This window comes from Choloepus didactylus, chromosome 3, assembly GCF_015220235.1.
Source record: "Choloepus didactylus isolate mChoDid1 chromosome 3, mChoDid1.pri, whole genome shotgun sequence".
In the NCBI taxonomy this organism is placed as follows: Eukaryota; Metazoa; Chordata; class Mammalia; order Pilosa; family Megalonychidae; genus Choloepus; species Choloepus didactylus.
In genome coordinates, this window is record NC_051309.1 from 176,619,890 (window position 1) to 176,633,556 (window position 13,667).

At 36.4% G+C, this 13,667-nt stretch overlaps 1 pseudogene; it reads left to right on the forward strand.

The window, feature by feature from the left end:
- Positions 1-12,868: 12,868 nt before the first annotated feature.
- On the forward strand, positions 12,869-13,595 carry LOC119528897 (annotated as a pseudogene).
- Positions 13,596-13,667: the final 72 nt, after the last annotated feature.

Consider the following 13,667-nt stretch of genomic DNA (forward strand, 5'->3'; position numbering starts at 1 on the left):
TGCAACGTCCCTCAAGCAGTAGTGGTGGGAGTGATGGCACTGAACATCATTTTTATTTTACACATTAGTCATTCGGTCCAGTTTCTCGCTAATGCTTCTATGTCATACTTCAGACACATACTCTTTATCATTGTAATTTTGCAAAGGTCCTATATGCCTGGGTAGAACACAAAGCTATTTGTCACAAGAGTCTTGCTACCTCCCCAAAGTGGTGCTGTGAAGAGACCAGTGCTTGCTTGTCTGTGAGCCTGTAGTATTTTTTCTTTCTCTCCGTTCCCCTCCAACTTCTCTCTCCCTCAACCTGAAAGGATCTGTTAGCAGTATGAGGAAAGTGCCTCTTCCAAGGCCACTTTTCTCACGCCTAGGGATGTCCCATCCCCTATGAGATCAAAAACCAGAAAAGACATGTGCACCACATCTGCTCTCTCTGTTCAGTGGGTCACAAACTTGCCAGAAGCAAACAGGTACAGAGTCAGTATTCTATGTGTTTTAATGAATGAAGATATGAAAAAAATGCTGAGAGGAAATGAAAAAAATAACAAAATAATATCCAGCTAGACAATTAGCAAATATCTGGCTCATGATGACATCATACACAATCTAGCTAAAATGCTTTAAAATGTTTTAATCTATGTGGGTGCCAAAGTGAAATCTCTAGCCTATTTTGCCAGCTCCAGTGCTCTCTCCTAGATACTCTTTCAACTGTCCTCATAGATAATATTCCCATTTTAGCCAAAATCCTCTGCTCTAATTAACAGTTTCCACAATTTTCTTTATGTCTAGATATTGGACCTAATTTTAAAAATATTTTAACCAAAATTATATATGTATATATTTAAAAAGCCAAAGAGTACAGGCTATGTATATAATAAAAAGCAACAGAATCCTTTCTCTTTTTGCACACCCTACCTGGTGGAATATTTTGTTCTCTCCACTCCCCTCCAACTTCTCTCTCCCTCAACCTGAAAGAATCTGTTAGCAGTATGAGGAAAGTGCCTTTTCCAAGGCCACTTTTCTTATGCCTAGGGATGCCCCATCCCCTATGAGTAGTTCCACCCATATTTCTAATACATTTATGCAGTTTTTTATGATATAATCTATTGACTGTATGGTCTGATAGATGAGGATTTACACCCTTATAGACATCTTTTTCTCCTTACCTCCCTTCCTTTCAATATATTTACATCACTCTTATTAGTTACATCAATGAATAGAATTTATGTTATTGGATGCAGAGTCTGCACATGTTTACACAGTTAGGAGGAGGAAGGAATTGGAGGGGCTTAATGCTACCATCAATTAAGTCATCTAATTTCTGTGCCTTGTGTCTCTTCTACTTTCCAATGCATGAGTATTTTAACTCCTGAGCCTTTCTATGGTTCAAAAGAGATTAGTTTCCTTTTCATCTTGGCCTTTCCACATGTGCTGTGGTGTGGCTTTGTCTTCCATGTTCCATCCAAGTTACTTTCCGGAATCTTTACCTTCCCTTCTCATACATCTCCTTTCCTTTTCTTTTTCCAGAAACCTTTAGTCTCTTGATGCATTCTTTCTCATTCTGTCATTTTGTTCATTGATGGTATAAAAAAACAAGACAAGACAAGAAATAAAAACTGTAAAACAAACAAAAACAAAATCTTTTACAATCATCATTTTAGTGAATTCTCTAGAAAAAGATAATATAAAGGTGAAAGTATGTGATTATTCTCCCCTTTTGAACAGCCATAATCCCTTAAACTTTTTTTTGTTTTTTGTGGTTTGTTTTTTATTTTGATTTTTTGGCATCTTCATTACACTTTCCATCCTTCTACTCCATCATACCTGGAAAATATTGCCATTTTAGATCATTAAATAGATTAAAATTTTTATTATTTTATAATTAAAATTCTATTGTTAGGTGCTTTATAATGATTTAACATGTGGAGCTATCTGGTCCATAATGAATTACTGCTAGCATCTAGAAGCAAATATAAACAGTAACAAGGAAATTATTTTAAGATGAAAACCAGTTTTCATTTTGGGAAAAAATGAAAATTAGAAGAAAGTTTACATATGTAGTTACAACTTCTATTCCAGGTTATAACTAGTTCAAGTGATATTCTGCTTCACATCCTTCTAGAGTACAGTCTGGAGGCTTGCTAATTATTTCCATCCATGCTGCAGAATTGTTGGTTTAGACCGCAGAGTTTTCTTTCTTTCCTTTTTAATAAGTTGGGAGATTTCATACCCAGATTTCTGAATTCTCTTAGGAAATAAGAAGCTCTGAAAATTCTGGACATGTTTTGTCCTTCAATATTAGCCACAATAAATTTGATATTGCTGAAATAGGGATAGTCTGTATCAGCTTACTATAGTTCCTGCCACATCTATTTTTCAACTTATCAAGGTCTGCACTTTTACTCATTTACATTTTATACTTGGTTCCTGAGGTCATTTTAACTTATTACACTTGAAATACATATTATTCACACATAAATTAAAATAAAAAGAAACATTTTTCATTTGGTAGGGCTGAATATATCCAAATGTTTTCATTGAAAATGTTTTCATAGTCTAACTTTTCCCATCTTTATGGTTGAAGATTGAGCTGCCCTTAAATGATGAATACTAAGTAGCCCTACAAGTCAGTCAGTTATGTCTGAAATGCCAACCCAATCAATAAAGGTGGGAAACACTTTTTTTTCCTGTTGAACAATATAGATAAGTTCAGATTCACACGCACTCTCTCTGACCATATAGCTAATATTAATATATACAGAGTGATATAAAAATGCCCCACCAACTCACCAGCCTTAAGTAACCTGGCTTCAAGGAGAGAGTTAAAAATGCAGTTTACCGTACTAGAGATAACATATGCAGAACTGTAAGATTTCATTTTAGAAATCTGTATCTGTGCCAGGCAAAAAAAGTGAATAGGAAATTATTTTGCAGTCAGTGCTTTTCTTTTCTTTTTTCCCCTACCATAAGTGAAAATGACATTAGGCCTTCTAAATCAGAATACATAGCAATTCACTTTTGATAGTTTTTCTTTTTCTCTTCTTTCTTTAGAATTATCTCACCCCCAAATTAATTTTTTTTAGTTCTAAAAATGACTAAACATACCTGGATAATTCCTGTACTCTTCCTTAAAATAATTATTTAAAAATATTTTAAGTTAATTGACTTTAAATAAACTAAGCACATGCCTTTATTTTAGAATTACCAAATGATATAATGAACAGAAATATAATGAGTTTCTCTTTTTGAATTCTAGTTAATCTTTTTTTGTAGACTTAGAATCTAATTCCGTTTTTGAGAGGAATTTTGTCTCTTTTCCCACTCTTCTCCATTCCAATCCTTAATCTCTGCCTTACTTCTAGCAATTTAAACAGCTTCATAGTAACTAAATACCAAGCTAAGCACTCCATAAATATTTGTAGATGATTATAACTTTGTCTTGACCAGATTGCTCTGATAATTGCTTTAAATCTCCTGTGGCAATTTAGTTACACTGTGTGTGGAATTTGGCATGTCAATTAGAAACACCCTCCTTAAATTTGCCTGTAAACAGATGATGCTTTCATCAAATTAATTTAGATCATTTTATAACACACCATGACAATATTCTGAGATCCAAAATGAGCCTAAATACTAAGGTTTAAAATATTCAAATATATCATAAGAGCCTAACTGTGCCATAAACTCTTACTACATTACATCTAGATCTGGAGTATTTTAGGTTTGAGAATATTAAAATAATAAACTCATGATTCCATCTGCCATAACTCTATAAAGCCTAAAACAATTTCCAAACTGCCACCAACATTATTATCAAAAGTAGACTTCCAAAATTGGTCCATATTAACATGGAGAAAAATGGAACACATACTCAATTTTCCTTCAGTGAATTTTCATTCTTAAACATACACACTATACATTTAACTTGAAAATCCTCTCTGCATCTTCTGGGAAATTGAGTAGCAAATAATATAATCTGCAACATTATAGGATTTCTTTTTCCTTCGAGAAACATTTATTCTTTTTTTTTCGTTGTTTCCTTTAAAAAAAAAAAAAAACCCAAAGAGGATACATAAATAAAGTATAATTGCACTTTTAAAAATCTACCATAATAACATGGTGTCAACAAAATAAAATAAACGCTGAATAAACATGAGCTTATCTAGAGGCTCTTAATTTCACTTATTCTCATATTGTTGTCAAACTCCCAAAAATGTGATAGCTACAGGCCTTTATTAGTGTACCTAGAGTTCTCCTGTGAATGCCATTAATTTAAATCATTTTTTTTTTTTGCCTTTTAAACCTTCAGGTGTCTCAACTACCTCACTCTGGAAATCGTAATTTTATGACTTTTATTTTCCCTTCCTACTGGTAAATTGTTGATAAATGAAGGACTGGAGGGAAAGCCACCTCTATGAAACAATTTACCGGAGAGAACAGACCTTCTCTACAGGTCAAATTAAGTCTATTATCAAAACAGCCCAGCCACTGAGCAGGAACGTCTGTATGCTGAAACCTCACAGATTCTCAGAGGACATCTCAGAAGTCTGGTCACACTGAACCATTCCTCTCCATCCTGAACACAAAAGAGTGTGGACGAGGTCTGCATTATCCACTGGGGCATGCTCAGAGGGGCAGACAGAACGTTCTGCTACTGTGTGAACTCACACTGGCTGCAATACTGCATAGGTTGTAGATACCATAGCATATTTTAACATATGTACTACCACTGAATTTTCCCACTTCTCATGTATTGAGAGTTGATACATTGCTTGAGTGATTCCCCCCTTCTTCCTATACATTTTATTCTGTATTGCCTATGTCAAAAATCTGAAAATGTACATTTAGAAACTGTGAAAACTATTTCCTTCATCTGAGGTTATCTCTGTGGATATTTAAATGCATCTATTCCTCACTTTTTCCCTCATTCCCCCTACTCCCTTTAAAATCAAAACTACTAATCTTTATAGAATTCTTAACATTTTTAGTTGTATTCAAAGTGTTAAAACAAATCAAGTTGGATGTATTCTAATCTTATTTCAGATCATTGCAAACATCAAACTGACTACTTTGATCTCTATTTTTGAATATATGTCCTAAGTTTCTATTTCCTTTTCTGTTCCTCATAAAGATTTCAAAATCTCCTTTGTTTACTCTGCATTTCCCTATAAGGTGCTGAATCAGTTTGCTGTTTTATTTTCTAATTGTTCTTTCAGTTTTTAGTCAACATAGATATAAAATCTAATAATGGCACAATTTATTTGTTTCATTACATACTAATATAAGTCCCCTTACACAAAACACATCTCTATAGTCTCTCAAAAACATAAGTAAATTCAAACAAAGTGAAATGAATATGCTTCCAATTTTACCACTTAGTTCTTTCTAAAGAATGCTTTCACTAAACAAATATTTGCTGCATGCCTACTATGTGCTAGGCATAATTGAAAGTGGTGGGTACTAGACACTAGCAAATTAGGAAGAGATCACTTTGGACCCAGGTTTTGTCATTAATGGTATTTAGGTTTCTGGACCTCAGTATCCTCTTTAAAATGAAAGGGTTGACTTTAGTACAGATTCTAAAATCCCTAAGATTTGCATAAAATAAATGTTCTCTATTTCTACTATCAATCTTTTCAAATCCACATTCTCTTTTATTTTAATCTACACAGAAGTGATAAAATTCAGCAAAAATAATTATTAAATGAAGAATACCAATATAAGGTTGCAGTGCATTTATTTTATGTTAGGTGTGTCCTATAATAAAGTATCCTTTACTAAGATTGACAGTCAAACACTCTGTCACCAAATACTGTCAATTTCCTTCAAACATGTCTCTGAACTTCATCTATTCTCCCCATCCAACTGTCACTCCCTAAATCTGGGTCCTCATCATTCCTCCCTTGGGCTATTACAATAATAGCCCCATAACTCTCCTGACTGACATCCGTTTCTCCCTCATAGTGGTCCATCCTGCATATAGCTGTCAAAGTTATCTTTCTAAGAGCAAAATGGCTCATGCCACCTAGCTGCTGAAGAATTTATTATGTACAATATAAAAAACAAATTCCATTCCTTGACGCAATCCGCCCCTAACCTATTTGTCCATTCTCATTTTATACAACACGTTTCCTGCCCAAATCCCAAATTTATCCGATCACTGTTAAAATCTTTGAGATGTCTGGACACCCTGGCCTTTGCTGCAACTCACTGCCCCACGTGTGCCTGACTCATGATAGGTACTTAAATATGTCTTCACTCAATGAGTGACTGAATGAATTTGCATATTATTGCTTTCGCTTGATGTATGCATCCTTTCACATCTTTACCAAGTCCAAGTCATTCTCAAGTACAATGCAAATAACACCTTTTCATTCTCCCTCAATCTCCACATGCAGAGGAAGTGGTTACTCTTCCTGTGCTCCAACAACATTTTAGTCAGTTGTTTCAAAAGCACCATCTAATATACTCTCATTTATCTTTTATGTTTAAATCAGAAAATTCTGAGGCTGGTACCACATCTTATTATTAAATATATCTTCACCACTTAACATCCTCCTGGAAGCCTAGTAAAAAATAATGTTGCTGAATCAATAAAAATATATAATTAGCATTGGAACAGAAGATATATCTTCAACAAATTATAAATAACATAGTCTCCAATTATCTATGAAGAGAATGGAATGAATAATTATTTCAAAATATGGCACTGAAATATTTAATTTAAACACATCATTCTGTAGGGATTAATCCATTAGAAAGACAAAATAGGATTGATAACTGCATGAAAGAAAAAATCAATTGATATGATATGAAAAAGATAAATTCACATAAATGTCTGGATAGGGCTCAGATTAAAATAGTACATACCCAATGGCTCTGAAAACCATAGTGTCAAAGTTTTCCTGAACTTAAAGTTTAAGATTATTTGAAAAAATTTAAAATATATTAGTAAAACTTTCATTATATTTGTTTAGTAGGTTTAAATACTATGAAATTGTAACATTGAAATATGATTTTAAGAGTAGTATATTATTACAAAGCAACAATGCATCTTTTTTTGGTAGACAAGTTTATATAATAAGTTACAGTGACAGCTACATATTAAAAGCAGAGGTATATAAAAATTATTTGAGTTCAGGAATTTTGATGATATCTCATGTTTTAATGAGGGTTTTAATAACCAGTATTCAAACTTCCCGTCTTTGTCATTTTTTAAATTTTTGTGATGCTGCCTCAATAGGTCACACATTATTTTAAAACTTATGCTTAAATAACTTTAGTCAGAAAAAAATATCTTTTTAAGTCATAGATTGCACTAAAATGGGAAAATAGGACTTTTCACTGGAATTCTGCTTGTATGTTGTAACAACAGTTGTTTAGCTTATGCTGCTTATGACAAAATGTTTAAAATCAAATAAATGTCAAAAAGTATCTTGTCAAATTGGCTTTTGCACAGCTATTTGGAATGTAATAGATTGTAATGCCTCTAAAAAATCAACAGATTAACCTTTCTTCAAAATATTCTACTACAAATCATGAATTGGTTTTGTGTCAAAGAATTTGAGATGTGTTTTTTTGCACATATTGTAACTGAATTCAACAAATATTAAAATCAAGATAAAAAAGTAAAATAAAATTATAAAATCACATTTTGCTCTGTTAGTGAGGGCTATGCTATATGGTATGAGGGAGACCCTCAAGTTGCCTGAAACCCAGAAGATGGAGAACATAATGCAAGAAGGAAAGATCAAGCCATTTTAATAAGGATTCAAATGGGAAGGAGAGCATATCTAATTGGAAAAGAGGGAGAAATTCAAAGATATTTCAAAAGGTTGGTGAAGCACAGGACAGGTCGTCAGTTTCTTTCATTGCTTCTACTGTAGTGACTATTAGACCCATTAGTAGGCTGACTTAGTTTGTTCTGAAATTCTTACATTTAGAATTGTTACCAGTGTCTGGATTTCAGACTATATCCTCCAAGTAATGTGTGCCCAGCGGCAATTAGGTTGGATGGCACCATGTAACTTTTTACTCATCTTTTACCCTTTTCACGTCCTCTTAAGAGGTATTGTTACGATGTTCCTCTTTCAATTCAGGAGAGATGTTCCAGTTTGCTAATGCTGCAGAATGCAAAACACCAGAAATGGATTGGCTTTTATAAAAGGGGATTTATTTGGTTACACAGTTACAGTCTTAAGGCCATAAAGTGTCCAACGTAATACATCAACAATTGGGTACCTTCACTGGAGGATGGCGAATGGCGTCTGGAAAACCTCTGTTCTCTGGGAAGGTTCGTGGCTGGCATCTGCTCTGGAGTTCAGGTTTCAAAATGGCTTTCTCTCAGGATGTTCCTCTCTAGTCTGCAGCTCCTCTTCAAAATGTCACTCTCAGTTGCTCTTGGGGCATTTGTCCTCTCTTAGCTTCTCAGAAGCAAAAGACTGCTTTCAAAGGCCATCTCCAAAATGTCTCTGTAAGCTGCAGCTCCTGTCTCAGCTCCTGTGCCTTCTTCCAAATGTGCCTCTTGGCTGTGGCAAGCTCACTCCTTCTGCCTGAGCTTATACAGTGCTCCAGTGAACTAATCAAGGCCCATGCTGAATGCGCAGGGCCACACCTCCATGGAAATCATCCAGAGTTATCACCTACAGTTTGGTGGGTCGCATCTCCATGGAAACACTTAATCAAAGAATTACAATCTAATAAACACTAATATGTCTGCTTCCACAAGATTGTATCAAAGAGCATGGAGTTTTGGGGGACATAAAACATCCAAACCAGCACAAAAAAGAAGAGAACTATTTAATAAAGCAGATGAAGGGAGTAAAGGTAACAAATTGGGAGGTGTGGTCACTATTTTAGTTCCCGTCATACCCTTATTATAAATCTCTGAATGTGAGAAAAAAATTTGAGAAAGCAAGTAATAATAAGAGTAAGCATTAGTCATGTGGTATTATTTTTCCCTTATTTTAAAAAGATCAGGAAGCACCCTCTAATAGGCATAATTGTTCAATTAAAGGATGGATAGCTGCTGTGTATTGAAATGATATTATCTTGAATACACAATATTGTAAGCAAGTTGACCACAAATGGGATGTAAACAAATTGAGAAAAGCATGTTTTCCTAACAAGTTTTTTTGACAGATATTTGTGTAAGGGTATGATAGGGACTGGCTTGATGACAGCCAAGAGGGACACTTCCTTGACAAAAATATTGATCACCAGACCTCTGAGGCATAAAATCCCAGTTCAGGTGCCACTTTGATGAGCATCGGGTAGAGGGAGACTGTCCCTCAGTGGCTCTTTATGGCTCTAATGCCTGGGCTGGGCTGTGAGTCTCACTGTCACCCACTGCACCACACAGCAACCAGTGCCTCCTGCCGACTGCTACAGAGCCTACACTGAGGCAACGGGCCTGGCTCCCTAGACCGTTCATTAAAGGTGTCTGCCTACTTTCTGTCAGCTCTTGGGCCAATAGATTTTAGAGACTCTGTTGTCCTCCACTTTTAAATGTGTTGTCCGCCCTTGACCTGATTATTGCATATTGGTTGTGTTGCAATTAAGTGTGCTTGCAATTAAGTGAGCAAATGAATTATATTGAGCTTTCAAAGTATGGTCATGCCGAGTCTGCTTTCAAGTGTAGAATTTACTTTTAATTTGATCTGCTTTCAGTTTTTTATGAAACTTACATTTTTGTGACAATTGGCATAGTCAGTAAGATTCCAATAATAATGCAGATACTCGTAATGGCACTACAAGTGCAATCTTTTTATCTAAATTCTAAAACAAACAAACAAGCCAACTAACAAGACCTTATGGGAGGTGAGAATTAGTTAGTCTCCAGATCAACAGGAAATACTGGTCACAAGTTGTGCACAGATGCCATAAGGGCATAAGTCTGTTTAAAGAAGAATCCTGTGAAAGGGATAACTGGTCACAAGTCAGACACAGATGCTATGAGATTAAAGTATAAAGAAGAATCTCATGAAAGGAACATTTATAAACATAGTTTCTCAATCAATTAATGGGACATAGATTTTTTTATTGAGACATGTCCTCACTATTTTGGAATTTTGTGTGCTCTTATTTTAATTGGCATTTGGTTTGGGAGAATAAACTAAGATAATGTGGGAGAATACTCAAAATGTGGAAAAATCTTTTTAAACAACTAAAAAGGGAAAGCTATGGGTGAAAAAGTGAAGATCCTTGGAGGCCCGTAGAAGACTTCACCATAAAAAAATTAGGATTAGAGCTGGTCCAGATGTTGGCCTGATCACACAACCAGAAGAGCTACTCCTATAGGTAAAAGAGCTAGGAAGGACAACATAACTCTTTTATTAATGGGAGCAATAAGCACATAACAAAACATAGAACTAAAGGAAACATTTTGGCAAGAAGGATTGTGCCTAAAAAACCAACCCCAAATCTCCACCCATTCTCTCCAGATGATGGCCCGAATCTCTTGCTAGGCCACCCAGATGCTGGCCATGACTAGTATTAAAACTACTAAGAATAGTAACAATGATGGTCCTATGGCAATAACAGAGCAAGGGGCATTCACCAGACAAGAAATCATACAATTAAGACAATAATTCTCACAAAATGGAGAAACAACTGAAACACAGTGGCTACCACACCTATGGTCCAGAGCAGGACATAATTTGCCACTAATAGGCAATTAGGAAACATATCGAATGATGCTAGACTAAATCAAATACTTAGAAATTTTGGAGAAAAACATTAAGAAATAGAAAGATCACTCTTTGATTGGATATTGGGGTCCTGGAAATCAAGATGGTCCTTACCAATTTTAACAGCAGTGAAAATAGGGACTTGGTCCTCTGCTGGAGATGCCACTAATATTTTGATGATGCCAGGGCTATTGACTATTATTATGACAGTCATACCAAAAGTCCACTAGAAGCAGAATCAACAGACCAAATTAAGAAAAGTATGCCGTGATTAGCATCAAGTCATGAGAGAATTATTCACGCTTTTTACAGTTGCTGATACAATTGGCAAACTGATGCAATTAACAGCTGAAGAACTGTCAGGATAAAAGTTATGCATTCAGACCTGTTAAGGTTTGAAAACCCAATGAGGCCACCCCAATTTAATCCAGAATAGAAAAAAAAAAAATAAAAAACACATACAAATAAGGAAAATACAGAAATAAAATAGGGATAAGCAATTTTAGGAATCACTTCAATAACAGGAAGAGAGTTTTTAAGCAGATAAGAACACCACTTAGAAACAATGCTGATAGCACATCAAGACAGAACTTTGGATGACCTAGGACCCATTGCACCCTTACACAGGGCAGTAAAGAATGAAATGCAAGATGAACCCACCGAAAAGATGGAGATGTATAGAGACCTTATCTCTCTAAAGGGACCCAGCAGTCCCTGTCTTCTGGCAAAAGCCAGAGACAATTGCCCATGTGGCAACTGAATTAGAAATGTAAGGATGGATATTTCTAAGGATAATTGTAAATATGAACATTTAATGCTGTTATAGAAGATTCTGGAGCTCAAATTACAGTGACTAAAAGCCAGATGAACACAGACGAAGAAGATAATGAAAATGGTTATATTAAAGGTCTGGGAGACAAAATCATTATAGAAACTTGGGTTAATGGACATCTTATAATAAAAGAAATGTAACCCAAGAAATTCAAATGCCTAATAGGGTCTAATTTAAAAACATATTGGGAATGGATATTACGGCACTACATGTAAATAGAGATAAGGAATATAAACAGTTACATTAACAAAGGCTAAATGGACTCCTGCAGTGTTACCAGTTGTAAATAGCATAATTAATCCCCACAATATTATTTAAAATGAGGCTTACAGGTTATTACTTAAAGATACAAGAGCTATTGGAGGAAGGCATTATAATCCCTATCATTATACCTGACAATAATCTTATTTTGCCAGTTAAAAACCTAGATGGACCTAGAATTTGTAAATTCACTGCAGATTTTTGAAATCTCAATAAGACTACTCCTACACTGGAAGAAGCACTACCAGATATCAGTACATTAATTAATAAAATTATCACAAGAAAAGGTAATGGTATACAACCATAGGTATTAGTGATATGTTCTTTGCAATCCATATTGCTAGTCATTCAACCGATGACAGCATTCTCAAGGGAAGGAAAGCAAAATATGTTCACTAGATTACCACAAGAATATATTATTTGCCCAGTAATAGCACATAACCTATTAACACAAGATTTACATACATTTTCTAACACATAACACACTAGAAGAATATTTTACCTTACATTTATGACATCATTATAATTTAACAGGCAAAAGAGAACGGGAGAACACTAAAATACAAGTAATGTACTCTCTAACAGAAAGAGGCTGGACTATAAATCTTAATAAAGTGCAAAGATTAGATACTTCTGTAAAATTTTTAGAAATATGTGGGTCATTGGAAGGATGAACTATATCACATTCAATCACAAACAAATTACAACAGTTACAACCACCAAACACAGAGGAAGCAGTACAAAAACTGATGTGCTTACTTGGCTATTGGAAACAGCATATATATACACATACACTTTATAGGTATATTGTTGAAACTATTATATGGAACAAGGAAAATCAAACCATGTACCTGGGGAGAGGTGGGAGGTGGCACTGGCAGCTGAGGCGCGGCCCGAGAGCACCAGGTCCCTGGCGGCTGAAGCAGAGCGGCCAGTGGCGCTGTTTGTCTCAGTCTCCCGGGCCTGGCAGTCGGCCGAGGACTCGGGTCTGCGGAGGCGACCCCCGCAGTGATGCCTGCCATGCTGGGGGTCCAGTGGGTTGAGGGAGGCGCCGTGATGCTCATGTGACCGCCGTGGCTGCTGCCCTGGGCCCGGGCTCGGCGTGGCAACCGCGGCGGGGACCAGCGGCCGGGAGCATCTCATGTGGGCGGTCAGCGCGGACGGTGAAGCGCCTGTGGACGTGCCCGGGATTCACTTCCCCAAGAACCCTTTGGAAGGCCAAGCCCCGGGCTGTGGCATGAAACTGCCAATCCTGTGCTCTGACCCTGAGGATCAGATCCTGCGTACAAAGGAGAGGTAAAACGAGGAGACCTTTGGCTGTGAAGTGCTCATAAAGGAGGAGGGGGCTTTATGCTGGTGGTGAAATTTGCTGAAGTCTATTTTGCACAGTCCCAGAAGGTGTTTGGTGTGTGATTGAGTGGCCATGTTACGGTGAAAGACTTGGATATCTTTGACCACATTGGGCACAGCATATCCCCATGAGCATAAGAAAGGAGAAGCTGAGCCTCTAGGGGGAGGTGTCCACCTTCACGGGGAAACTCAACATCGAGTGTCAAAGGGTACTACGACAATCCCAAAGTCTGTGCACTCCACATCATGGCTGGGACCGTGGATGATGCACCAAAGCTGCAGCCACAACCACGATTGGAAAAGAGGAAGAAGGAGAAGAATATAATGAAGAGTCTAATCTGAAAAGACAGACCAATAAGAACCGGGTTCAGTCGGGTCCCCACAAGCCCAAGCCTTATGCTTTATGCTTTCCCATCCTGGTGGCCTTCAGAGTCTTCTTTCCAAACCTCTTCTGCCTCTGTTGGTTGTGAGAACAAATTGCCACCCTGAACAGGGTGGAGGGATGTGGAAAAGAAACCAAACGTGTTGGTTTTGGTTTCTGT